At 35.9% G+C, this 25,484-nt stretch overlaps 1 pseudogene; it reads right to left on the bottom strand.

Annotated features, from left to right (window-relative positions):
• Positions 1-4,256: 4,256 nt before the first annotated feature.
• On the bottom strand, positions 4,257-24,708 carry LOC128627580 (PIN2/TERF1-interacting telomerase inhibitor 1-like; annotated as a pseudogene).
• Positions 24,709-25,484: the final 776 nt, after the last annotated feature.

Here is a 25,484-nt window from a genome sequence, read left to right on the forward strand (position 1 = left end):
CTTGCTGTGGGACCCGGGAGAAGCCACTTAACCTCTGAGATCCTCAGTTTGTCAGTGGGGACAATGAGTATTTATATAATATGTCATGGGGTTGTTGTGAGGATTGACCAGTTAAAAGAAGTAAAATACTTAGATTAGTACCTGACTCTACCAAAGTGCTAACCTTGCTATTCCACACAAGCAAACTTCAATGCCAAAAGGAAAACAAAGAGCAAGCAATCACGGTTCAGGCTAACAGGCAAAGCATTTTACTATTTTAAATAAGTCAAACAAGTTTGGATACTGAGAAAGCATATTTTTAAAGTCCAAGAGCCATATTTTATAAAACACACTTTCTCTTGCTTCTTGTACCCCTATTATAATCCTCAAGTATATGCCAACAACATGATCATCCACTTCCAAAATCTTACTAAATGTGGTTAGAGTGCTGTCATAACTGAAGGAAAACCTTTCGTGAAACCCCACATTTCTGGTTTAAGTCCAGTATCAAACACCAAAGGCCACAATCAGTAAGTCATCTAAGGAATGTCAAAAGCTGTCACCTTCTTGCCTGCATCAGCAGTATGTTTAGTAATGGTAGACTGAGGATAAGCAATAGTGGCAGTAGCTCTAGAGATGACTTTTTGATCTGTTGGGACTGCTTCTGGGGTATGTGAATGGAAAGTGGAAAAGAATGCAACAGCACAAAGAAATCCCGAGTCATGGTAAACTCAGAGCATTTTGGAAAGCTTGGCAAAGATCTTGATCGTCCCTATTACACATTTTAATTTTTGTGTCAGAAGCTATTATTGTTCCTGCTTCCTGTAACACCCTGGCCGGCATCACCACCCAAACTACCTCCATTGGAGATGAAGGTAGTTTGGCTGCTGGCACCCAGGGGCCTTTTTCTTTTAATGCCTTAAAGCAAAAGTAGGAAATTTTGTAATTGTGCTTATTTAAAAACTTGTTCCTGCCCTCACTGATGTGGCTCAGTGGATTGAGCACCGGACTATGAAGCAGAGGGTCACTGGTTCAAATCCTAGTCAGGGCACATGCCTGGGTTGCAGGCCAGTTCCCAGTAGGGGACACACGAGAGGCAACCATACATTGATATTTCTCTCTCTCTCTCTCTCCTTCCCTTCCCTTCTAAAAATAAATAAATAAAAACGAAAAAAAAATAAAAACTTGTTCCTTGCTGTGTCTTTTTTCAAGGTTTCTGAGCTCTACTTATTCATCTTCAAGTATCATTTTATTTAACCAATATTGTATTAATATTTCAAGTTCATTTCCTAGACTAATAATTAGTACTAAAATCTGAAATCCTGTCTAGCACCAGTAATTTAAATAATACCTATACATAGACTCTAAACACCATTGCAGGAGACAATGGTACGTGTAGATAAGATCATCAAATATCTGTTGGTGATTCTCTACATGTCACAGAATAGAGGGGAGGCATATGATGAGTGGATATAACAAACATTGGAATCCTATTTCTGTGCCTGGGAAATTCCGGTGGTTTGCACAGGAAACTGAGTCCCAGCACAACAGCTAAAAAAAAATCCTAGTCTCATTTTCCTGGCCTAATTTTTTAGCTAAAATATGAATTTAGGTCACAGGCTACATTCCAGGCTTTGAAGTGACAGCCAGTTACTCAAAGGAACACAGAGCATTAAAAATTCCATTTTCGTGAGGGGACCGGCAGAGCTAGCAGCGATGTCCGTTTCCCAGAGGCGGCACCGGGGAGACAAACTGGAAGAGGCAATTAGGGAAAGTGTCACGCAATGTCTGATGAAATAAAACCTACGCCTCAATGCAAATTAGAAGTAAGTCTAAGATGTCCTGACTTCACATGTAAAACTGGGATCCACCACAAAATGACGTAATAATCATAGAATTAAAATAGTTGATGTATGTAAAAGCCTTAGCATAGTACCTGAGGCATAAGGACTAGTGTTTCCTTTCATGGACATCATTGTCATTAACACTATTATGTTATTTCATTCAGGTGCAGGACTATATGTAGCCCTCAGGGATACCTCCCTTGCCTAAAGAGAAATGCCAACAGGATATTTAAAAGGGAAGCTCCTTGTATTTTAAACCCCGAACAAACAGTAACAACAAAAAATCAAAAGCAGTTAATTAGTTGTAAATCATATGAAGACATGTCCCAGGCAATTAAAAAATAAATCACTAATTTCAGCTAACTTCAAAGGGGAGACAGGTCTCTTGTATGTATTTTGGAAAAACCGCTTGACTTACTCTATGATTTTAGTGATGTCAAGTAAAAGCCCCTGCAAAATTCCCCATGCCCAGAACCCCTGTATTAATCACTTAAAACCCAAGCCTAACTGCTGGTTTCATTTAAATTCACAGTGTCTCTTCTGAGTTTCATGACTCTGACATGTGAAATTTTACATGTCCTCTGGCCTCAAACATGTTAAACTGCATATATGTGCTGATCTTCCAAAACTGACTACAAAACATCCACAATTAAACCCCTCAGCCCTAGCGAGGTAAGACGTGTTTGATTCCCCGAGTGACCTTCAGAGCTATAGCATACTACCAATAAAGTTTGCACCTGAGTTTTAATTTTTCATCATGCTGCAATAAAATGTTTGGGGACATCTTTATTTCACAGTCAGCTTTTAAAGATAGTTTTACTGGATATAGAATTATTGGTTGATTTTTTTCTCTCAGCATTTCGAATATGTTGTTTCACTGATTCCTGGCCTCCATTGTTTGTAGGAGTTCATAAGTAATCACATTATTGATCATATTATATTATGTTAAACAATCAATTAATTAATTTGCATCCAATGAAAATAGTACTAATATTCAATGAAAATAATACTCGTATTATATTCATTGTATGTAATACATTGCTTTTCACTTTCAAGATGTTCTCTTCATTTCTGGCTTACAGAATATTAACTATGGTGTTTCCAAGCATGCGTTCTTATGTCTTTCCTACTTGCAGTTCTTTGAGCCTCCTAGATTTGTATATTCACAGTTTTCATTAAACTTGTAAAGTTTTTGCCACTGTTTTTTTGAAAAAATAATTTTGCCCCTCACCTCTCCTTGTAGAAATCCCATTACATGTACTGTATATTGGAATATGTGACATGGACCTGCAGGTTTCTGAAACTGCTCGTTGTGTTTAATCTTTTTCATCCATTTTTCAGGTTGAATCGTTTCTATTGAGTTATCTTTTAGTTTAATAATTCTGCCTTTTGTCATCTTAAACCTGATGTTGAGTCCATGTGTTTTTTGTCATTTACATTATTGTGAATTTTTCATTTTCATTATTGTACTTCAGAATTCCTCTTTGATTCCTTGGCCTGTTTGTCTGCCTTCTTGTTTACTTGTTTTTATCTCTTTGTTGAGACACCCTACCTATTGACTGTCAGGATATTTTACCTTAATTATTTAAACATACGTCTCATTAATTCTTTGAATATGTTTATAATAGCTGCTTTGTAGCCTATCTGCTAAATATAATGTCTACTCTTAACCAGAGTAAGTTTCTCTTGATTGCTTTTCTCCTGGGATTATGGATTATCCTTACCTGATATTTGCATATCTGGTCATTTTTTATGAAAACTGGACATTTTAGATAATGTAACAACTCTGGATGTTATTTTTATTTAGTAAGAGTTATTGTCCATTTCACCTAAGTTTTCAAATTGACTAAATAAAGTTAATAATTTTTTACTTCATCAAGAATCTGCAGACATATCTTCCTTTACATTTTTGATATGTGTTACTTATGCCATTTCTTGTTTTTTTTGATCAGTAACATCATGAGCCAGTCAACTCTATTCTGCATTTTAAAGATAGCATCTATTTAGATAGGATAAATTAGGTTTATCTTTACATTTGAATTTGTTTCTCTTTACAGTTATATCAATATCTGCTTTATATATGTGAATATTTGCATACAAATTTAAAAGTATTATATTATTGTTGTCATGTAAACTTTCAAAAATGTTGAATGACAATAGAGTGTGTATTTCTTAATAGCTTTTTGTCTTAACATATTTTATTTGTAATTAAAATAGTACTCCAGGGCTTTCACCAATGAATAGATTTTGATAAAACATTGTTATCTCTTAAAAACAATAAAGTATTAAAATCATAGTTTCAAAGATTAAGTGATTGTGGAAGCAAAGAGAACTTTATGCACTAAATTCAAAAAAGAAAAGAGTCCTTCGTGTGTGAGCTGATATCGTAAGCAGCTTTCTTCCATACAGACATTCACCAAATCAGGACAAGAGCTAAAGGTTGGGTTTGTCACAGACAGAGACATCATTCCAAGGGAAAGAGGAACTAGTAGAGGTTTTGAAGGTGACAGAGTTTAACACGAGGAACTGAAGACTAGGGGATCCCAAGCTCATCACAGTTTTTTGTTTGTTTGTTTTTCCTATTAAGAATTTGCTGAGTGCTAGGGCAGGCACGTGGATGGAGGTCTGGGCTGGAGATGCAAAATAAAGTCTGTAGTAGTGATACTCGGAAGCCACAGTCACTCTAGGGCAAGAACTATTCATAAGTACAAGACTGTTCTTCAAGATATTTGCCAAATTTTGAACCTGAAGGGGCAGGAAGTTAAAGAGTAAAGCTGAACACTAGTAAAGGGTAAAGCTTGCAGGGAAGGAGAAAACAAGATCCTCACACCTGCAACAAAAAATTCAGAAAAGCAACGTGAAAGAAGGCGGAGAGCCAGAGGCAGAATAGAATCTCAGTTCTACAGTGCTCAGGAGACCAACTCTCATTAGAACAAATATACCACAGGTTGAAGAGAACAGCTATATGATAGAAATTCCCACACTCCACTAGAGTTAACTTCTAGGCAATTAAACCAGCACTGCTTCTTCCAAGTTATAAATATAAAATATTATTCCATTTATGTTCCTGTGATATATTTTAAATCCATATATGATGTTATATATTATATATAACTTAATACACATATATCCACATATATATGTATAATGTTAGGTAGCATAATATATTAGAAAACCCATTATGATTTGAACTAAAATAAACTTTATATTTTTGTGGTACTTGTTCTAGCGATTATTTCATAACTAAATATAGTCTAATCTAAAGTTTTATTTTAAAATTTCAAATATATAATTATTAAAATGACACTTAGCACATCTTTTATAATAAAACTTGTCCTACCAGTGAATTAATGTGAGAAAATATCAATTAAAATTTCAAAGTCTTTAATCAAATACATATGGTGAGAAATGTATAAGCCATAAATGTAGTACAAGTTTGCTTGCATATGCAAAAAACTTTGATTAAAGCAATATACCAATATGCTTACCCAGGTTGCTTAATTTGGGTTTTATAGAAAAGAAAGACATTTGGGGTGGTAATCAAATTATCTTTGTTTTTGCATATTGCAAATTATAATTATAAACATGTTACTCTTACTATTTTTCAGCACTCCCAATATTCATCATTCTAAAAATATGCCTCTAATTATGTGACTTAGAAAAGAATGTGTTAATTCAGAAAAAACAGTTTATTATAGATATGACATAATGTTAATTGTGACAGGCAAGAATAGAAAAATTGATTTTGTTTTCCACATTCTCCCAGGAGAGTAAAAATGATACTTTACTCTAATGTTGTTTTATGAAAGGAACTAGACTTTTCAGCTAACCACGACCTTTAAGGCTCAGTTAAGAAGAGCAAAAAGTGCTGATGGATGAGATCACGTAGGCAATAGAACTGTTGACTTCAACTAGTTTCTCCAATATGACACTGTAAAATTCACACTTGAATCAAATTTCTAATTTTTGGTGGTCATTCCACTTCACTATTGTTGGATAGCTTTAAAATAAAACTTATTATCTTTCCTTCCCCTATTATGCAAACATCTGTCCTTTGTTACCTGCCCACAGTAATTCTCTATTTAGCGAAGCCTGAAAAGAAAATTGGCTCTCAGTGTTCTTCACCTTTTCCTCTAATATATAAAATTCCTCAGTTATCCAATATACCCTTGTTCACCTTTCTTTTCTTTACTACCAAAAAAAACCCTTTCATGGCCTCTAAATATTATTTGACAACTAAACTGTCTCTTTAACACTTAGATCCTTTGGTCTCAAACCACTGGCACCCCAACAGTAAATCAGTTATTGTACTAAAACATGACAGAAATCTGCTGGAAATGTTCACTGGCTCCCAAGTGCCTACAGAAAACCAATTCTTGCAAAGTCCTTTTAAATTTGAAGGCAAATACACAATTGTAAAACCCAGTTCAAGTGAAAGAGTTTTATGAAGCATTCTTTTTTCCCCAGAGCCTAAAAAGAAATGTATTTGTGTGTGAGGTCCATGATTTGGAATATTAAAATGTTCTTCTGAAAATGTGACTTAGGAAAAAATGTGGCGATAGGGAGAGACTCAGCAATCCTCAATCCCACATTAAGAGATGTGCACAAACTCTTGTGGGTGAACTCTGCTCTGACTTCAGGCCAGAAGTGATTGCTTGGCAGCACCATGACACTGTAAGGCCCTGGCTCAACAGAATTTTTGTGGAACGTTTCCTCTTTTTCTCCTTTTTCCACTGGTGCTTCATCTATTGCAGCATTCATTGCAGCCTCAGCTTGCTTTTGTAGATTTTTTTGGTGTTTTTGATGGTAAGTCCTGGTCACCCAGTGGCCACACACAGTCCTCTCCACCCTCAGCAGAAGCATCCAAACTGTCATCCCAGTGAGGGTCTCCGAGCTGCCACTCACCTTGGTCTCTCTTATTCTTGGTCTTGGGTTGGGTGTAACTCTCCACACTTTTTCTTTTTGCCTCTTTCTTTCTTTTGTTTCCCCTGTCCTTTCCACTTTGGTCTCTGGAAGGTCAGGCCCTGCACACATGACCCCTGGCTAGTCTTTAGCTTCGCCATCCGCCTGGCCAAGTCCTTCTGGAGGGAGAAGGTGTGACTGTCCCAGTGAAGGTTCTATTCCTACCTGGAGCTGCCGGGCTGGAATCATCCTTGGCAGTCATATTACCCTGCCTTTTCCCAAAATGCAGTGAAAATCTGTTTTGCCCTGAGATGATAGATCCTTCTCTTTTGTGAATTTCATACAATGAACACAATTTTTGGAGATTTTGGTCTTTTCTTCAAGGCTGAAATATTTCTTTTCCTTTTTATCTGAGGAGTCCTGCCCGTGGCAATTGTTCAGTTCAGCCAGAAGCTGTCTAAAATTATCCCGATGAGCAATCCAGTTGTCTTCCTTGTCAAACCTAGCTCCAAGTCCCAGGTGGTTATTTTTAACTTGAACTTTAACATGATCTGTGGCTCCTTGCCCTTGAGCCTTTAAACCCTTTCCTTTAGACCACCCATCTTCTCCAGTATCGTCTGGCCAAACTTGGAGTCATCATTACTCCTTGAGGCGTTTCTTGGACCCCCAGCCTATTTCAGCCTCCAACGATGCTCAGCCTACATCAACATGACACGGAGCTTGTGAGAACACGGTCTCTGGGCCTGAGCAGCTGGGCTACCCAGCTGCCCAGACTCCTGGAGAACTGAAGCGGCTCCATGCAGCATTCTTGGTCACCTCAGCTAGAGGAGACATCCTCACTTCTTAATTCTTCTTTACTTATTATTTACATAATCACATATACATATAAATAGCATGGTAAGCAAACATACCATATTTATTTGGACATTTATTTTGTACTTTGTCAACACAAAAGCAGAAAGAAGATAAAGCCATCTGATGATACAGAAAGCAAGGTTTCCTCCAATAAGATTTTATTTACCCAGCATGTTTGCAGATTGACTTTTTTCGTATTCTCTCAAATTAAAGAAAACTGCTGGTGGGAACCCAGGAGCAGAGGGCTCCACAGCAGGACTGGGCCCCATCAGGCCTCTGCTGTAGCCACTTAGAAGACGGCCCTGTCCCCATGTTCTCACGATACCACAGATGCGGCCACAACATTCTCTTCTCAGAAATGAAGGGCAAAGTCAAATGGTAAAAATTGTGTCTAACAGCTAAAACAGCTTCCTGGGAGGAACTTTCCTAGAAGCCCAATCCAGTATCCTTTGCTTTCTTTGTATAGTTAAGACTGTGTCAAATAACCAGATAGAAGGATACCTGGAAAAAAATTATTGCTTTACCTGGGAATGCTGTTTTTCTCAATAAAATTGTGTTCTGTTAAAAAGGAAGAAAAAGAGAATAAATATGGGGTAGGCAAGTAGCAATCTCAGTCACAACTCTCCGCCTTCGAGAGCACTAGAACACTAAAAAAAACTAACTCACTTCTAGAATACTATGATTTTAGACAATCTTTATCAAAAAGATACTTTGACCCATGAGTTATTGGCTTTGTTGTCTAATTCTTGCTCATTCTTTGGGTCTAAAATCTTCCCTGAATCCATTAGCTCTGTCAGGTCTCCTGCCATTTGTTTTAGAATACACAGCTCTCGCCCTGGCTAATGTGGCTCAGTTGGTCGGAGCATCCATCATCCAGTGTACTAAAAGGTTGTGGGTTCAATTCCTAGTCAGGGAATGTGCCTAGGTTGAAGGTTTAATTCCCGGATGGGGAGTCTATGAGAAGCAATCAATAACCAATACATCTCTCTCTCTCCCTGTGTCTCTCTTTACCTCTCTTTTTCCTTCTTCCTCTCTCTCTAAAAGCAATGAAAAAATCTCCTCCACTGAGGATAAAGTTAAAGAAAGGATACATAGTTCTTGACTTTGCAGTGATGCAAGTGGTTACACTTGCAGGAACATAAGTCTCTGGTTATTTGTTTAATATCATCCACCCCCACAGGACTGGAATCTTCTTGAGAGTTCAGAAAGCATCTATTTTTTTTTTCATTTTTTGTATCCTCATGAAGGCAAGTGTTTTGCACACAGGAAATAATCAATTAATTTTTTTAAATCACTGAGCAGATTATGGGTTAACAAATGAGTGCATGAATTTACCAGTGTCTGTCTGCCTTGAAGCCTACCTGCTCTTATTTGGCCTTGTCACTGAGTTCCCCCATAATATTAAGGCTGACATTATGCCTTGAAAGTATCCTCAACCCCTGTGGTGCTTAAATTTTTCTCACATGCAGTCAGTTCTATATAAAACATGTGTTGGTAAACACTGCTCAAGTACTGCTTTCCCTAAAGATATTCCTGTTTCTAAGAAAGATAGCTATAATCTGTGATCTCAGCAATGATGTAGAAGTATGGATATACCCATGCAAACTGAGCAAGGACTAACTTTCATAAAATCATTACAATGTGTCCTACTTGTGGTTCAATTTGGTTAATATTTTATGTGAGATGCACTTCTTTCTCTTTGCTATTCCATTTGATGCCTGAGCTTTTCCATGACAACTTTTGACAATGGTTTTACAGAGAAAAAAATGTGTTTCTCAGCAGGTTAAAGTAAAACACGTGAACAGAAAGGGCCTGCATAACCTTTTCCTTTCTGTAAATGCTAATGCTACCAGGCAGAAAAAAGCATAGATTATTGCCAGTTATAACTGCTCTAATTGACAAGATATAATTTCTTCAGTTTTATCAACTCAATACAAATCAACTTATTGTCTAAGTTGAATGTGAAAAGAAAGAAAGGATTAATGTTAGTGACTCTTTTAAAATGCTCCCAAGGCCAACTGGACAGATTTAAAAATATACTAAAATCATCGTGATAAATTTAGAGAATTTAGAAGAGGTAAATTTTGAATGTGATTTGTGAGAGATGTATACATTTGAATAGCAAGGTTGTGAAAATTATTCACTCACCCTAAAGAAATGTCTACAAGGAAGATTCAAATCACTTTGCCATGTTCAGACTTTTTAAAGTCAAATGACCCCTATTGTCACCTACCTACGTTCAGGAAGACAAGAATGATCCCTGTATAAAAGAGGGATCATTTCAAGGCAATGACACTGAAATACCACAGAACTTGAAGTCCGAGCTGCCAACTTATATTCACAGCCTGTATATCACCCTCAAGAAGACCCACGGGAACCTCACCCACTCATCCAACCCCTTCCACCTAGTGTGTGCTGAAGGTCATGTTCAGAAATATTTATTGAATCACTGTGTGGGACACATCTTTCTGTTTTCTTCCTGTGATACTGGCAGTGAGGTGAGACATAGAACTATTTATATTTGGAGGTTGCCTCTGCAATAATAAGCTAAGAGTGGGCAGAATGGTCCAGGCTTGCTTTCTGTAAGCTATAAATATCTTAGGATCCTATTAACTACTTAAAAGATAGTTATGATTATATCTATACAAAGAAAAATAGAAATGATTACAGAGAGGAATAGATTATGAAAAAAGGATAAAAAGAGGAGAGAAAGCAAGGTGATTAAGACAAAGAAGGTATAGAATGAGAGGAAATAAACATTGTCTAGACAGAGAGAGGTTCTGGTAATATTAACCACATACACAAATAATTGTTTTCTATTCTATGACACATAGATTATAGACCTCGACCACAGAAGTCAAATTGTCCATTTGAAATGTAGGAAACCTAATTATTCTCCCTTAATGATCCTATAAATATATTTTATGATGAATAAAATATATTTTGAATATACATCTTCTTCCAAATTTATAATGCTTTCATTACACTAATGAATTGTTCAAGTTAGCTTATATTTAATGTCAAGCTTAATGGCATATTTTTAGAGACACTAAATGCTTGTTGGTTGAATAGGTCCAAAATTTTCAACGTTTTCATCTCATGGCACACATAAACTAATTACTGAAATTCTGCAGTATATCAAAAAAATTTTGCCAATCTAACTAAAATAATAGGTATAATTTTGATTCACACCAGACAGCCATTGTTGCATTGGCTGTTTTTTTTTTTAATTTGACAATCTAAGAGGAAAGAGATCAGTGTCCCTAAGTAGTCAGGTATCGCATGTTTTGAAAATTCTTGCAGCCCTGGCTGGTGTGGCTCAGTAGATGAGCAAGGGCCTGTGAACCAAAGGGTCACAACTTTATTCCCAGTCAGGGCACATGCCTGGGTTGAGGGCCAGGTCCCCAGTGGGGGGCAACGAGAGGCATCTTCACATTGAGGTTTCTCTCCCTCTATTTCTGCCTCCCTTCCCATCTCTACAAATAAATAAATAAAATCTTTTAAAAAGATTTTGCAGCACACCAGTTGAAAATCAATGGAATAGATAAAGAAACAAAACAAGCAGAATAAAACAATAGATGAAAGGACTTCAGTTGTGCTATGACTATTTTCCAGAGCCATACATATAAAGGTTATACAGCCATCTAATACCATCTAAAATATTTTTGGTTTCCTAAGAAAGAAAGATTATGATCATCTACAAAGACATGTCAATATCCTTACTTCTTCCACTCTCTTCATTTGGAGAATTGCTATAATGTTTTCTTCAGTACTATAAATAAAATGCTACTTAAATGGTACTTTTTTCTTTTTTTAATATTTTTTATTTTATTGATTATGCCATTACAGTTGTTCTATTCCCCCCTCCGTTCCCCTCCACCCTGCACACCCCACCCCCTCCATTCCCCCCCTTTAGTTCATGAACAGGTGTCTCAAGTTCTTTAGATTCTATATTTCCCCTACTATTCTTACCCTCCCCCTATCTATTTTCTATCTACTGTCTATACTACTCATTTTCTGTACCTTCTCCCCCCTTCTCCATCTCCCACTCCCCTGTTGCTAACCCTCCATGTGATCTTCATTTCTATGGTTCTGCTCCTGATCTAGCTGTCCTCTTAATTTGCTTTTGTTTTAGGTGTGGGTCTTAGTAACTGTGAGTTTGCTGTCCTTTCACTGAAGGAACACACCAAGGCACATCATCATTATATTAACCAAGATTAAAATGAAGGAGAGAATCCTAGAAGCGGCAAGAGATAAGGGGACAGTCACCTACAAAGGAATTCCCATCAGACTGTCAGCTGATTTCTCAAAAGAGGCCTTACAGGCAAGAAGGGGCTGGAAAGAGGTATTCCAAGTCATGAAATCCAAACACCTACAACCAAGATTGCTCTATCCAGCAAAGTTTTCATTTAGAATGGAAGGACAGATCAAGTGCTTCTCAGATAAGATCAAATTCAAGGAGTTCATCATCACCAAGCCCTTATAATATGAAATGTTAAAGGGACTTACCTAAGAAAAAGAAGATAAATGGTACTGTTTTCAAGTGCTACCCTATTTTAGTATTGATCTAGCAGCCTAACAGTAAAAATTCACCTAGTCTTTTCTATTAGTGTCCGACAGTATTGAAGACTTTGAAGCAGTGAAACCTAGGTCCAAGCCCTGCCTCAGAAGTTTTACTAACCCTATGATGCTGGGTATATTTTATGTCTCAGTATCCTCAGTGGTACTATGGGAATAATAATAATAGTTCCCACCTCCCAAGGTTGTTTAAAGGACTAAGTGAGTTACCATAGGTGCAACACGGAGTGCCAGGCACATAGGTAATACCACTTAAACATTAGCTATTATCATACCTCATTATAAATATTAAGTTTCTAATTGCTCAGATATTTGGGTGGTACTTGATTTCCCCTAAAAAAACAACTACTACAAGTACCATTTGAAAGTAAAAAAAAAAAGAAGAAGAAGAAAGTATTATGTTCTTTACTGTCAGAAACAATTTTAGAATAAGAAGTTCAGAAAAGCATTGGTATATCTGTTTCAAATGATTAAATGCACAAAGACTGACATGAAATGTAACTTGATTATTAGCCAAATATAATTTAACAAATATCTTTGTTAGACATGAAAATAAAATGGCATAAAGGCCTCTATCATTTATTAACATTATTGAAGAAATGCCATGCTAAAAGAATTATTTTAACCATTTCCCATGCATTTCTGGAGAACGAATCAATTCTTTTTAAAAATTATTATTTATTGAACAATTTTTTAAATGTTTTTGCTGTAGTTACTGGGAATCTACATTTCAATATATTGAATAAAATGTAATTATTCTAGGCCTAGGTTCTGGTTTTGTAAAACACACTTTCAGTACCTTAAAGACACAACTACCTGGAGAAAACTAAATTTCTAATTTATAAGACCCACAGTTTGTTTTGATGCCTGTACAATGAAAGGGAAAGTCACTAAGCTGGACAAAAGCATGTGACAAAGAAGACAAGTGTAAGAGAAAAGAGAAATGTTCATGCTTTCAGATCGGAAAAGCATCTCGTTCACATCTCTCATGTGCCACCCCAAATGTGCAGGCTATTTGGGACAGAGGAAAAAAAGAAATACATGTAAAAGAAAAGCAAAATAAAATAAACAAAAAAGCTGACACACCAGAAGTGAAGGGGAATATTAAATCATATAGTCCTGGGTGGAAATCAAAAAGTTGGTATACAGTGCAGTTTGCCTGAAATAGAAAATATTGACTGCATCCTGCCCCCCTGTCCGCCCCTGGCTGAGGCATCCAGGATCAATACCACCCAGACCAGCAGGACAATGTAGATCATCTCTGATGCAGTCAGTTATTGCTCTACTTCCCCTTCCCATCACTACTGCTGCATTTTACATAATATTCTTGTTGTAAAATTTTTAAATGGAAAATAGAAAAGAAAGCCTCCTACCAACTGCACAGTTCCAGCTGACAAAGATCACTCCTATATTATGCTGCTCCGTGGCTTACACCGGCATTTACCAATGAACACTTGGCTCATTTCCACTTTTGCATTGTTATAAATAATTACATCGTAAATGAAAACATATGTATTTGTATCCGTTTATGTGCAAATATAAACAAAATGAATTCCTGAAAATTTGAATTTCCTTGGTGGAAATTCATTTATTTATTTATTCCTTGGTGGAAATTACCAAGAAACTTTCAAAAGCTTTTATCCCAACCATGCATCTACTTCCTCTACTCTTGCCAACACCAAGCTTTGTCTTCTAAAAATTCCTTAAATGAGAAAACACATTTTCATATATTTCTTTAGTTTTGAGTAAATATGAGCATCTCTTTTACGTCTATATAGTGATCTATAACTCAATTTTATGATTGAGAACTTCTTTCTTTAATGTTTTATAAATTTTTCTTTTTATTTATTTATTTATTTATTTATTTAATTGTTGTTCAAGTACAGTTTTCTGTTTTTTACTCCCATCCCAGCCCACCCACCCAGTTCTCCCCTCCTCCCTCCCATTTCCACCTTCCTTAGTTGTTGTCCATGTGTCCTTTATACTAGTAAATACTAGTATAATACCTGTAAATACTTCCCCTTTCCCCCTGAAATTCCTTCCCCTCTCCCCTCTGGTCGCTGTCAGCCTGTTCTCTATTTCAGTGTCTTTGGTTATATTTTGCTTGTTGGTTTATTTGTTTTGTTGTTTAGCTTCCTGTTAAAGGTGAGATCATATGGTATTTGTCTTTCACCACCTGGCTTATTTCACTCAGCATAATGCTTTCCAGTTCCATCCATGCTGTCACAAAGGGTAGGAGCTCCTTCTATATTAAGAAAATAGCCTTTGTCTTTCATGTGTGTTTAAAATATTATTTCCACTTTATAATTGTTCTTTGCATTTATTGATATCATTTTTTATGGTTTAGAAATTTTCAGAGTTTTGTTTATCTTTAGTGAAGTGTTTTAGAGTAATTTTTAAATTGGTTTAGTAAACTAAAGTTTTGCTATAGAAAAGTATTTAACTCTTTGAACTCAAATTTACCTGTTGTTTACTTTATAGATCCCCATTTCATGCTTTGGTCAAAAAGCCCTCTGAAATTAAAGATTATTTTAATTCACATTTGTCTTTAATTGAACATTTCAATTAAAATCACATTTGTCTTTAATTGAACACTTAAAACAATTTAACTTGTTTCACAGGAAAAGTAATCCATTTATATTTCTGCAACTATTGGAAACCTGTCACTCTCGGATTATAAAGGTAACTAATAGAGAACAGGAGAATGTGCATTGCTGGGAGACCCCCTCACAAAAGAAAACATTGTAGTCAGAGATAGAGAGAAAACTCTCTTATAATGGACTTAGCTCTGTCATTTTCCATGAACTCCTTGGGTTCAAAGTGGGGAAACCAGCTGGGGCCTGGGTTGGGACCATGAAAGGAATTGATCTGGGCAGAGTTGCTATGGTTGAATCCCCACTAGGCACTGCAAACTGGCAAATGCATACAAATCAACTTGAATGATAGATTAAATAATCACCTACCACACAATTCAATAGTGAGTAGGGTTACAAGAAAGCCACAAAGGCTATGTGTGATATATACGTGGCTTGGATTATTCTGTCCGGGTTGAGGATGAGTGATAAAGCAAGATGATGAATATGAAAGTCTTTGATTTGTTACTCCCTGTCCTTTTCCATATGTTTTAAATATTTCCTAAACCCAAGATTTGAAATGGTATGTGAAAAAATATATATAGCAAGAACTAATATAAATATTTAGCTATTTTTAAGATGATAAGGATTCTAAAATTACAAAGACTCAGAATAAAAGAAAATATCAATAAATATCTAAAAAAATTTTAAATTTTATATGAAATGGTTATTACAAAAAATTTAAAGATAAACAATATATCCCAATTAGCAATTAACTATTGTTAGTAGTAGTACAGTTGTTGTCCATGGGTTCTTCTCTGTAGTACATAAATAGCTCTTAGAAAGCAATAGGAAAATTTTAAATTCTACAATTAAAAAGGGAAAAGGATATGATTGGTTGAATTTAAACAAATTAAATTAGCTAAAGAACAAAAATCAGTGATCAATTAATAATCAAAATAATAAACATTAAATATTTACTGGGAATTGATGCTCATATGGGAGGTTCCTGAGCACCCCCTCCACAAATACACCTAAATATAGAGCAATTCCCTTTGATACCTCAGCTAGATCCAGAAATTAGCTGAACAACTACACATTGAAAGAATAAGAAAGTACACACATCTTAATGGTCAGGAGAGGCTGAGACACACTCTCACTATCAACCCCATTCCTGGCACCCAGTCAAACAATCAGTGTGGGAGTGATTTTCCTCGCAAGTCCTCCCAAACAGCAGATGAGAATAAACGTGACAGAGATATGATGTGATCTGCTTAGGGAGGAGAGGTGGCCATTTTCCCAGAGGAAAAAGGCCTTGAGCAGTGGCCAGTTTCTCGGGGCGGGGGGAGTGTTGAGCCCCCTCTTTTAGGGGCTTTTATTGGGTTGTAATGCACAGGAACATAAGGCAGGAAGGATCAAACAGTAGATAACATTCAAAGAAATCTGAGGGCTTAGTCTGAGACAGAGTCTGTCAGGAACAGAGTTTTAGGGTTTCTTGCTCAAACCCTTAACATATGAATGAAAGCACTCTTAGCAGAGCAGATTTCACAGGTATATCAGGAAGTCTTTGTGATGCCAGATTTTTCCCCAGGACAGGCTCTAGCAAGGCAAGGAGCTGCACTTCTTCCCATCAGGTATTCAGGCTTAAGGAGATTAGAGCCAGGAAGTGCTCCTCCCAGAGAACATGGGAACTGGGGCTATCTCAAGCAGGGGGGCAAGAGTTCATTGCTCTTTGTTGCAGCCCCCCGAGTCCTTCCATGAAGGCCTACCAAGTGATCATGTCTGGCCTAGGTTGCCCCTCCTCTGAGGGGTCTTACCCTTCCAACCATGCTTTGGGGGCAGGGAAGAAACTGAGGCAGCATTTTCTACCAGAGACAAGCTTTGTCTCCTGCAGCTCACATTCCAGACGTCCTTAGCCACAGAGGGTAGAGTTACAATTCCTAGAACCAGGCAGAGAGGTCCACAACAAATCAGGAGGGAATGCTCAGGTCCTTGCCTCTCCCTAAAGAGTAAAGGTTTTGGACTCCACAAACAGTGCCCCAGTTTTAAGACTCCCACCAGAGGGAAGGGTTCTCAAAAGACCTACCTCTAAAAGCCAACAGGCTTGTATCCATCCACAAGACTCACAAGACTAGCATTAAGAAGCAATTCTTAAGTAGTGCAGAATTCACCAGGACTATTCTCCTAGGGCTCAGTGCAGAAATGGCAGGCAAAATCAACTCTCTTCCAGTCTTTCCATAATATAGGTTGATCTGCATCCTTTTTTAAGTTAAATTTATCAGGGTGCCACTGGTTAATAAGATTATGTAGGTTTCAAGCGTATAGTTCTATAATACATCATCCATATATTGCATTGTGTGCCCACCACCCAAAGTCAAACCTTCCCCCATCACATGTATTTGACCCCTTTTACCCTTTACTACCCACCCACCCTGTGGTCCAGGCTTCTGATTTAGCAGGCACTAGGAGCTGGCTGTGATTCTCCCAGAAATGGGGAAGCAGTTCTTCATTCTCCCTCCAAGTCACCAGAAGGGGGGACTGAAAAAAAAATGGAATTAATTTATAAAAATTTTTTATTTATTCTTACATGTTGAAATTTCAGTCAGCTTCAAAGTACTCTCCATTTCATGTACTACACCTATCAAGATATTTTTCCATTGCTCACAACAGTTTTTGAACTCAACAATTTTGATGCCTTTTTAGTCAGTCAGGGCAAAAATCTGGCAAATAGTGAAAGCAAAGAATGGGGGTCGCATCATTTTTGGTCAAAAACTGCTGAACCCTCAGTATGGTATAGACAGCTGCACTCGTAAATCACCCATTGTGAAATAGGCAAACACACTAAAAGAGTCTTCAAAAAAAATTGCTGAAGCCGAAAGCAGCCTCTTACAACGCCAGCTGGTGCACTGATACAGATGGGTTCCTAGAAGACTCACCTAGAGGGGGAAGACTGTACTACAAGGAGTCCACCCTCCAGAAGTAATTTTGGGTTTTGTGGGGTCCCCTTTATGTATTCCCATGGATGTGAGGGTACAAACATTATTTTGCATTCTTTCTTTCATTGCATAGCCCAAAAAATTGAAGTGAATTCCTTTTTAAATTATTGTTAATATCACTTAAAAATGCAAATTATGTTTTCTGAAACTCTTGATCATTCTATTATCAGATTTCACTATTTATACATTCTATTATCAGATTTTATTATTTATAATAAAATAAAAATTTTTAAAATCTTTGAGTTTAACTTTGTTTCCAACTAGTGTTTGATTAAAACTAATTCTTTATGAACACTACATTAAATTTGGAGATGAGGTTTTCAAAACATTTCTAAGGCCTTTGTTTTGGCAAACCAATTTAATTTTTTTCAAGATGGAAAGGTGTTCAAATTTTAATACTGTTAAGATCCTCACTAGTCCTTGATGTCTCCCTTCCTTCTTTCCAAAAGTTAGTTAAAAACCACTGCCTTTGACTTTCCCTTTTTCCAAGCAAAATATCGAATTTAATATTACAAAATAAACTGCACTCTGAAAGGTTTTTGGCCAAACAATATAGTATTTTCTAAAATCTGTAAAAATTTTATTTTTGGAGATAAATTAAATCACTATACTAATCATTTTTAACGCATAATATAAAAACTTAGGCAATACAAATTAAAGTTGATGCATGTGCCACAGGAAAATGCAGGAAAGCTCTAATCAAACAATAGCACAATGTATCATTCTTGAATATTACTCACGATGCTGCTGAAATTTTTCATAATTAATGCACTATATTTCTTACTCTTGGTTTTATGAGTATGGCTAATTCTGTTTTGTGAAGTAGGAAAAACTGTCCCTATTTTGATTTTTTTGAATCAATAAAGTTAATAAAGACATTGAATTCTCAGAACTGTGTCTGCATTTCATTATCATTTCTGCATTTTCAGCACTCATCCAGTTCAAAGGTATCATCACATTAACCAAGTGCTTACATGATCATTTAATGATGTTCCTAAGAACCAAAAAATACTCGTATTTTTAATATATAAAATACAAAGGATAATCAAATTACATTTTAGATGAGCAGGGAAACAAGTGTTTGTTGGAATCAAAATACCTTCTCTTTACCCTATTGAATCTGTTAAATTTTAAACAGATTAATTTTTAACAGATCAGGTTAAATTATTTCTTAGGGACATTAAATAAATCTGCTACGAAAAAATAAGGATCTCACTTTGTGGACTAATGTATTAGTTTTCTAAAGGTGTGTAATAAATTGCCACAAATATGGTAGTCTAAAATAATGCCCTTTTATTAGCTCACAGTTCTTAGGTTAGTAGTCTGGGGAGGGAATGGCCGGGTCCTACTCTCAGGGTACCTCAATCTGAAAACCACACGTCAGTAAGCCTAGGCTATCAATCTGGAATCTCTGGGGAAGAATCTACTACCAAGCTCCAAATGGCAAAATCCATTTCCTTGCAATTAGAGCAAGTCTTCATTTCCATACTATTAACTGAGGACCTCTCCCTGCTTAGAGACTCTCCAAATTCCTTTTCAGGCAGCAGTCTCCATCTTCAAAACAACAATCTATTCAGTTCTCCTCCGAATCCTAATTCTTCTGGATTCTCCTCCTGCCCTAGTTGAAATAAGTTCTCTACTCTTAAGGGTTCACCATTGGGCTCACTTAGATAATCCATAATAATCTCTCTGTTTTAAGGTCAACTGTGCCATACATCACAATATAATCATGGGAGTGATAATTCATCAGATTCCAGGGATTAGAACACATCTTTGGGAGGCATTTAAAAAATTCCACCAGCATAACCAACAACTGAAATTTCATTAAGCAATGAATAGAAGATTATTTTCAACATGAGAACAACCACTGTGTATTAATTGTTAATATATATTAAGAGCTATAACAACAGGGACTAATATTCAGTAAGTGAGCCAAGAACATCTTTATAAACTGTTACTTAATAAAGGGTATATATGTATTAATTGAATGTCCTGATAGTATTTAATTTCATATTTCTAGTAGTTAACTAAAGAAGTCATTGAAAATCTGTTATACATAAAGTTACACTTTCCCCATTCTTACAATTATAGACATGAAGGTATATGGACGTATAAAGATATTATTGTCTATTAACGATCAGGAGCAGTGGTAGAGCACCTGGAATCCTGCTTTGCACTTTCTTCTAAGTATAAAAGAAGTAATGATTGGTATAGGTGTTTCATAGCTCTGAAAAACTATAAATTTAAAAATCCACAAAATTACTAATATTAAAATCAGAAGAAGACCACAACTATGGTATTCTTTGATTTTAACATTAATTCCCTAAAATAATAGATAAAATAAGTATCTTTTATTTTTTTGATATGAGTATTTCTTACTTTCTATGTTATTATTTTCTTATGAATAGTTTATTCTTATTAAAGAAAATAATTTATCTTTGCATGTTAGGTTTGATGTCCTTCTTAATTTAGTACATTGTTTAAAAAAATAGTTTCTTCAGGAAGGGTCTGTTAAGGTAAATTCTTTGTTTTCCAAAAATGCATTTGTCTTTTTGGTACTCTCAGGATATTGGCCCACTGTTCTCTGCCTTGTTTTTTGATACTGAAAATTATGCTGTTTTGCTAATCATCCTTCTTTGGTATGTGTCATGAATATAGATTGACTCATTAACAATTTTTCAACTTCCTTCTGCTCTGCCTTACTGTATTTTGGAGGCTACGAAGCTGAAAACTATTTCCTCAAAAACTTTCACAGCTAGTGATCCAGACATGATTTGTTTGTGCCATTCAAATGATTTGTGTAAGCTCAACTTTGGAATTGGGTTATGTGATTGCGAGACAGTGAATAAGGAATTCTTTGCTGGGGAGAATATATTAGAGGCAGTGTGACACACTGGCAGTTGCAAAAAGTCAAAATAACTTGAGCATGTGGCTTCCTGATCAAGAAGCAGCTTCTAGGTTCTGGGGCCGGCAGCTCTACAGGCAACCTCCCGCCGAGGTAGCTGCAGTTTATGTGGCAGCCTAGTGCCGAGGTATATTTTAGGATCCACTCCTGAAAGTGTTGCCTTAAATCCATTTATTGGTCCACTAACATTGATAGAAGCCACTAATATGCTGTAACAAAACTCTTTTTTCTGTTTAAATTATCAAGAGAATGTTATTTTTCTCTATAGCTGTATTTGGCCTTTTATTTTTCTCTGCTGTTTTAGATACTCTTTTCTTTGATATCCTGCTGTTTCACTATGATCAGCTAGGCATGTGTTTCTTTTTCATTTATCCTCATTGGAACTTGATTCAGTGCCCTGAAACTAATAATTCACATTTCATTTTTTTTGGAAAAATGTAAACCTACACTTATTTAGATATTATCCCTCCCAAATTCTCACATCTAACTCTTTATGGGGGATTCCTATTAGATGCATTCTGGGAATTCTCATTCATTTTTCTACTCTCTTTGTCACATTTTGCAAATAGTTTTCTCTTTAGTACTTGGGGTGATTCTTTCTCTTCTTAGTTGGCTATCAGTTTTAGCTATTGTACTACAACATGTCACAAAAGCCCTAGCAAATAGTGTTGACCAAATAGAATTTTATTTTTATCACATAACACACTATCTGCAAGTTGCTAGCCCAGAGCCTGGCAGCATCTTTACAATAGCACCAGTGCCCAAGCTCGGCTCTTGTCTGTCTCCTCTGCCAACCTTAACATGTGGTTAATTCCCGCGGTTGCCTTATGATAGCAAATGGATGCTTCATTGCATTCCTTCTGTTTTGCTTTTCAGTCAGTAAAAATAAAAAAAATCACAAAGAAGAAATCATCATTGCTCTTCAGTTACAACGATATCACAGGGCTTATCCATAGCTGGACAAATGCTAAGAAATGTAAATTTTTTATAGCCTTGTTGCCAACCCAAACATAACCAGGAGTTCTGTTAGAAAGGAATGAGAATGGAAATCAGGGAAGCGACTCAAGTGCTTGCCACACACATATATTGAGCTCTTTAAAATCATTCATTTCTATATGCTTTTATTCTCAAATTCTACTAGATTTCTTTTCAATCTGCTATTCTTTTTATGGTATCTTATATTTTGGTTCCATAATTTATGCCTTTAATCATTTAAAATTTATTCAAATAGCTGTATGATTAAAATAAAAGTCAATAATAGCTTTATTATTGAAGTTCACTGGTGCCTACCTCTGCTGTCTGTTGTGCCACTTGGATCACATTTGTGGGGGACTATTCCCTCATTGATACTGCAATTGCACTTTGTGAGTTCATCATTGGCAGAGGCTTATCTATGGAAATCTTGGTCATCCAGGCCTAAAAACAAGTCCCTTCAGGGTAATTTTATATTTTCCTGACAGGAACGGTATTCAGGGATCATTTTTACATTGATTTCTTAGCATAGAGATATCCAGAACTTGGTGGTAGTATAAATTAAGGTCACAATGCTGCATGAGTCATAAGAACATTGTTAGAATTCTAAGAGAAGTTATTTTTAATTCTTAGAGATCAGATGCCAAGCAAATGGTCTCCTATTTAACGTTTGTGTTGGTTGGTGAGCTTTTCTGGTCCACTCTCTCACGGAGGGCTTACTCCTTTCGGTTTCCTGGCTTTGTGTTGTCTCATTTCTAACTTTCCATCTCATACAGTGCCAGGGTACATTGTTTTCCCCTGTGTGGTGGTACAAATGCATCTACAAAATCTGTGCTTACTACTTTGTGCTCTCCAAACACCAGGATGCATATGGTAATAGACTACGCTTAATGATGATGGAAAAAATACAATCAAAATTAAATTTAGAAAAGAAGAATATATGTTTAAAATAACAAAGAAAATTAAATATTTCCTTAAATACTAAAAGTAAATGTTTAGTAACCGTGCATTCTGTAAGAAATAGAATTGACGCCAAATTTAAATTTATGAAAGTGGAAACAAATTAAAAAGCAGTTTTTATTAATTGCCTTACTTTTTTTGTTGTCTTGTTTTGTTTTGTGTGCCCTACTCTTCCTAATCCCTGGTAAATACCCTTACCTTCTTAGGTCATCTTTGCAATGTTTGTTATAATTTACCTAGCATTTTGAAGCTTACATTGCAAAAGGGTTTCAACTTACTTACTCTGACATTATACTAGAGCTAGAAATCCTTCCACATAATTTCCACCATTAATCAGCTTCATGGCTTTGCACTTGATGATGTTATTATATGAAAAATGTGGTCTGCAGATCTCATGGCCAGGAAACAAGAAAATTTGAGGAGCTCCTGCATTATTTTGCTCAATTGTTTGTGGATGAGTTTAATTGTTAAAAGTACTACTAAATTCCTAATACTCTCAGTTCATCAACAGATAATAATATTTTCAAAATTTTACTAAGTAGTAAATTAGGATAGAATGAGTAAATATATTCTCTATTAATAAATCAGTTGAGAATTTAAAAACTAAAATTAATTCTAAAATGCCTTTAAGGTCATCTTAATTAATTAATAAAAAAGAGAGAGGAGCTAAGTTACCTATTCTAAGTCAGAACTAGACTCAGTTGTACAAGCCCAAACAGACTAATTAGTGACCCAAGAAAACATTTGTATGCATTTTTAAACAGATAAAATTTAATATTTAGAGCACTTAGGTATTTTTAAAAATATTTATTTAGTTAGGGACTACATGAATAAAAGGGACATACTTTAATTAACAGTGTTCAGCCTTTCCTTTTCATCCAAAATGTCTTATCTATGGCCCTGAACTTGTAAAATTCCACTCAGTGGTCAAACACCTAGTAGTTAACCAGCCCCTGCCATTTAGAAAGCAATTTTGTTATTGTCTAATATTACTCAAGCACAATTCTTAGAACTATTAATCTGCCCTCTAACACCAAAAATTAATCAAATATCTACCATTTAGTAATTTCTTCAGAGGATTATAGTTAAATATAATTTTTAGTCTCTTTTCAGAATAAGTAATAGCTGAAGGCCTTCAAACAATTACCTCCAAGTCGCAGGCATTCTTGCCCACAAATAATATGACTCTGATTCACGTTACTGCTTACTAGTGACAGCCAGGTCAAGAACACAGACCCTCCACTTGCAGTTCTGCTCCAACATTTCCCTCAACCAACACAGAATAATTTCTCCTCACTGTGCTATTCTGCATCATCACAGTAACCTGACTTACTTTACCATCCAATAATCTGACTTACTATACCATCAAATATGATTTTCTTCCTCAATAGCATCACGACCTTCCCTGCAGGACAAAAATGACTGGAAGGTTTCCATTACTAGAGCAGGACACGAAAACTTTTATTAAGATAATAAAAGAGAAGTGAACCTCTTTTGCAGTGAAGAATTTTACCTTAGAAGAAAGAATAAAAGCAGACATCAAAAGTAAACACTACTCACTCTCCAAAAAAATGGGATCGCTTTAAAACTTTGAATATGAGATATAAAAATTAGTTATTTAACACTTCATAGGCAACACTTTATGACCCATTATTCTCTAGGGTTACCAGTGCATGTAATGATCATCTTAATGATTAATCTTTGTTTTCATTATGCATTTTTTCCTATATTTTTGTGGCATATATCATTTTGTCTTATCTCACTGAGTAATCTTTTGCAATTTTGTTCATGTATACTTGATAAACAGTAAACCCCGCATACTTAGGGGTACAATTTGATACATTTTGGCATATCACATGCATGAAACATTCATAACAATCAAGACAATAAACCTTTTTTGCTTCCAAAAGTTACCTTGCGCTCCTTTGTAAGCCATCCCACTGTCGACTCGCATCCACGTATACACAGTCATCTGCTTTCCGTGTCTGCCCATCAGCGTTCACTTCCTGGAGTGCTACGCGAATGGAATCATATCTTATACAACACTTTGTTTCGAGCTGCCTTCCCGCAGCATAATCAGTTCGAGATTCACTGTGTTCTTTTGTCACCCGCATCACGTTCGTTTGACATTTGTAGTACTCCATCGCATGGATGTGCTAGGCTGCTGAATATTCACTACCTAAGGAGCATTTGGGTTGTTTCCAGGTTTGGGTTAATAGTAACGGCTTTAGTTAGTAACATGGCCACAAACACCGACACACCTACCTCTCATTTCTCTTGAATAAACTCCTAAGAGTAAAATGTTTGGGTCAATAGTAAGCAAATTTTTAATTTGGGGACTTTTGAAGAAATTGTCAAACTGCTTTCCAAAGTGGTTATACATGATTATCTTTTAATAAACTTATTTATACTGAAATTACATCAATCTTTTCATATATTTTTCTCTAAAGGCTAAAAGACTCTGGAATACTGGGCTAAGAAAAAAGATGAGAACCTAATTACTTATAAAGTAAAATTTTTTTAAATTGGGAATCCATCATAACATCAAAGTACAGGTAGAATAAACATGTAAATGAAGAAAAGGAATCATTTCAAACCATATTAAAATAAACAAATAATGTCCCTTAGACTCTTCTAAAGGCATTAATTCTACGTTTGGATGAAGTTCTTCCAGAGGAAAGATCATAGTTATCATTGTGCACAAATGTACGGCAGTGATTTCAACACGGTAAGGTCATTACAGCGTTTTATTAGAATCAGAGTCATGAACTCAGATGGAGGTGGAATATATAGTAGTACATAAATATGATGAACTTATAAGGCAAAAATAATTTGTGCAACAATTGGGCTCTAATATGTAGTTTTTCTTACTGCTATTTCCCAGGATTAAGCCTCTCAGATAAACATTGTTTTATCTTTC

Source organism: Artibeus jamaicensis, unplaced genomic scaffold (genome assembly GCF_021234435.1).
Source record: "Artibeus jamaicensis isolate MK-2021 breed Jamaican fruit bat unplaced genomic scaffold, CSHL_Jam_final contig_452, whole genome shotgun sequence".
Lineage (NCBI taxonomy): Eukaryota > Metazoa > Chordata > Mammalia > Chiroptera > Phyllostomidae > Artibeus > Artibeus jamaicensis.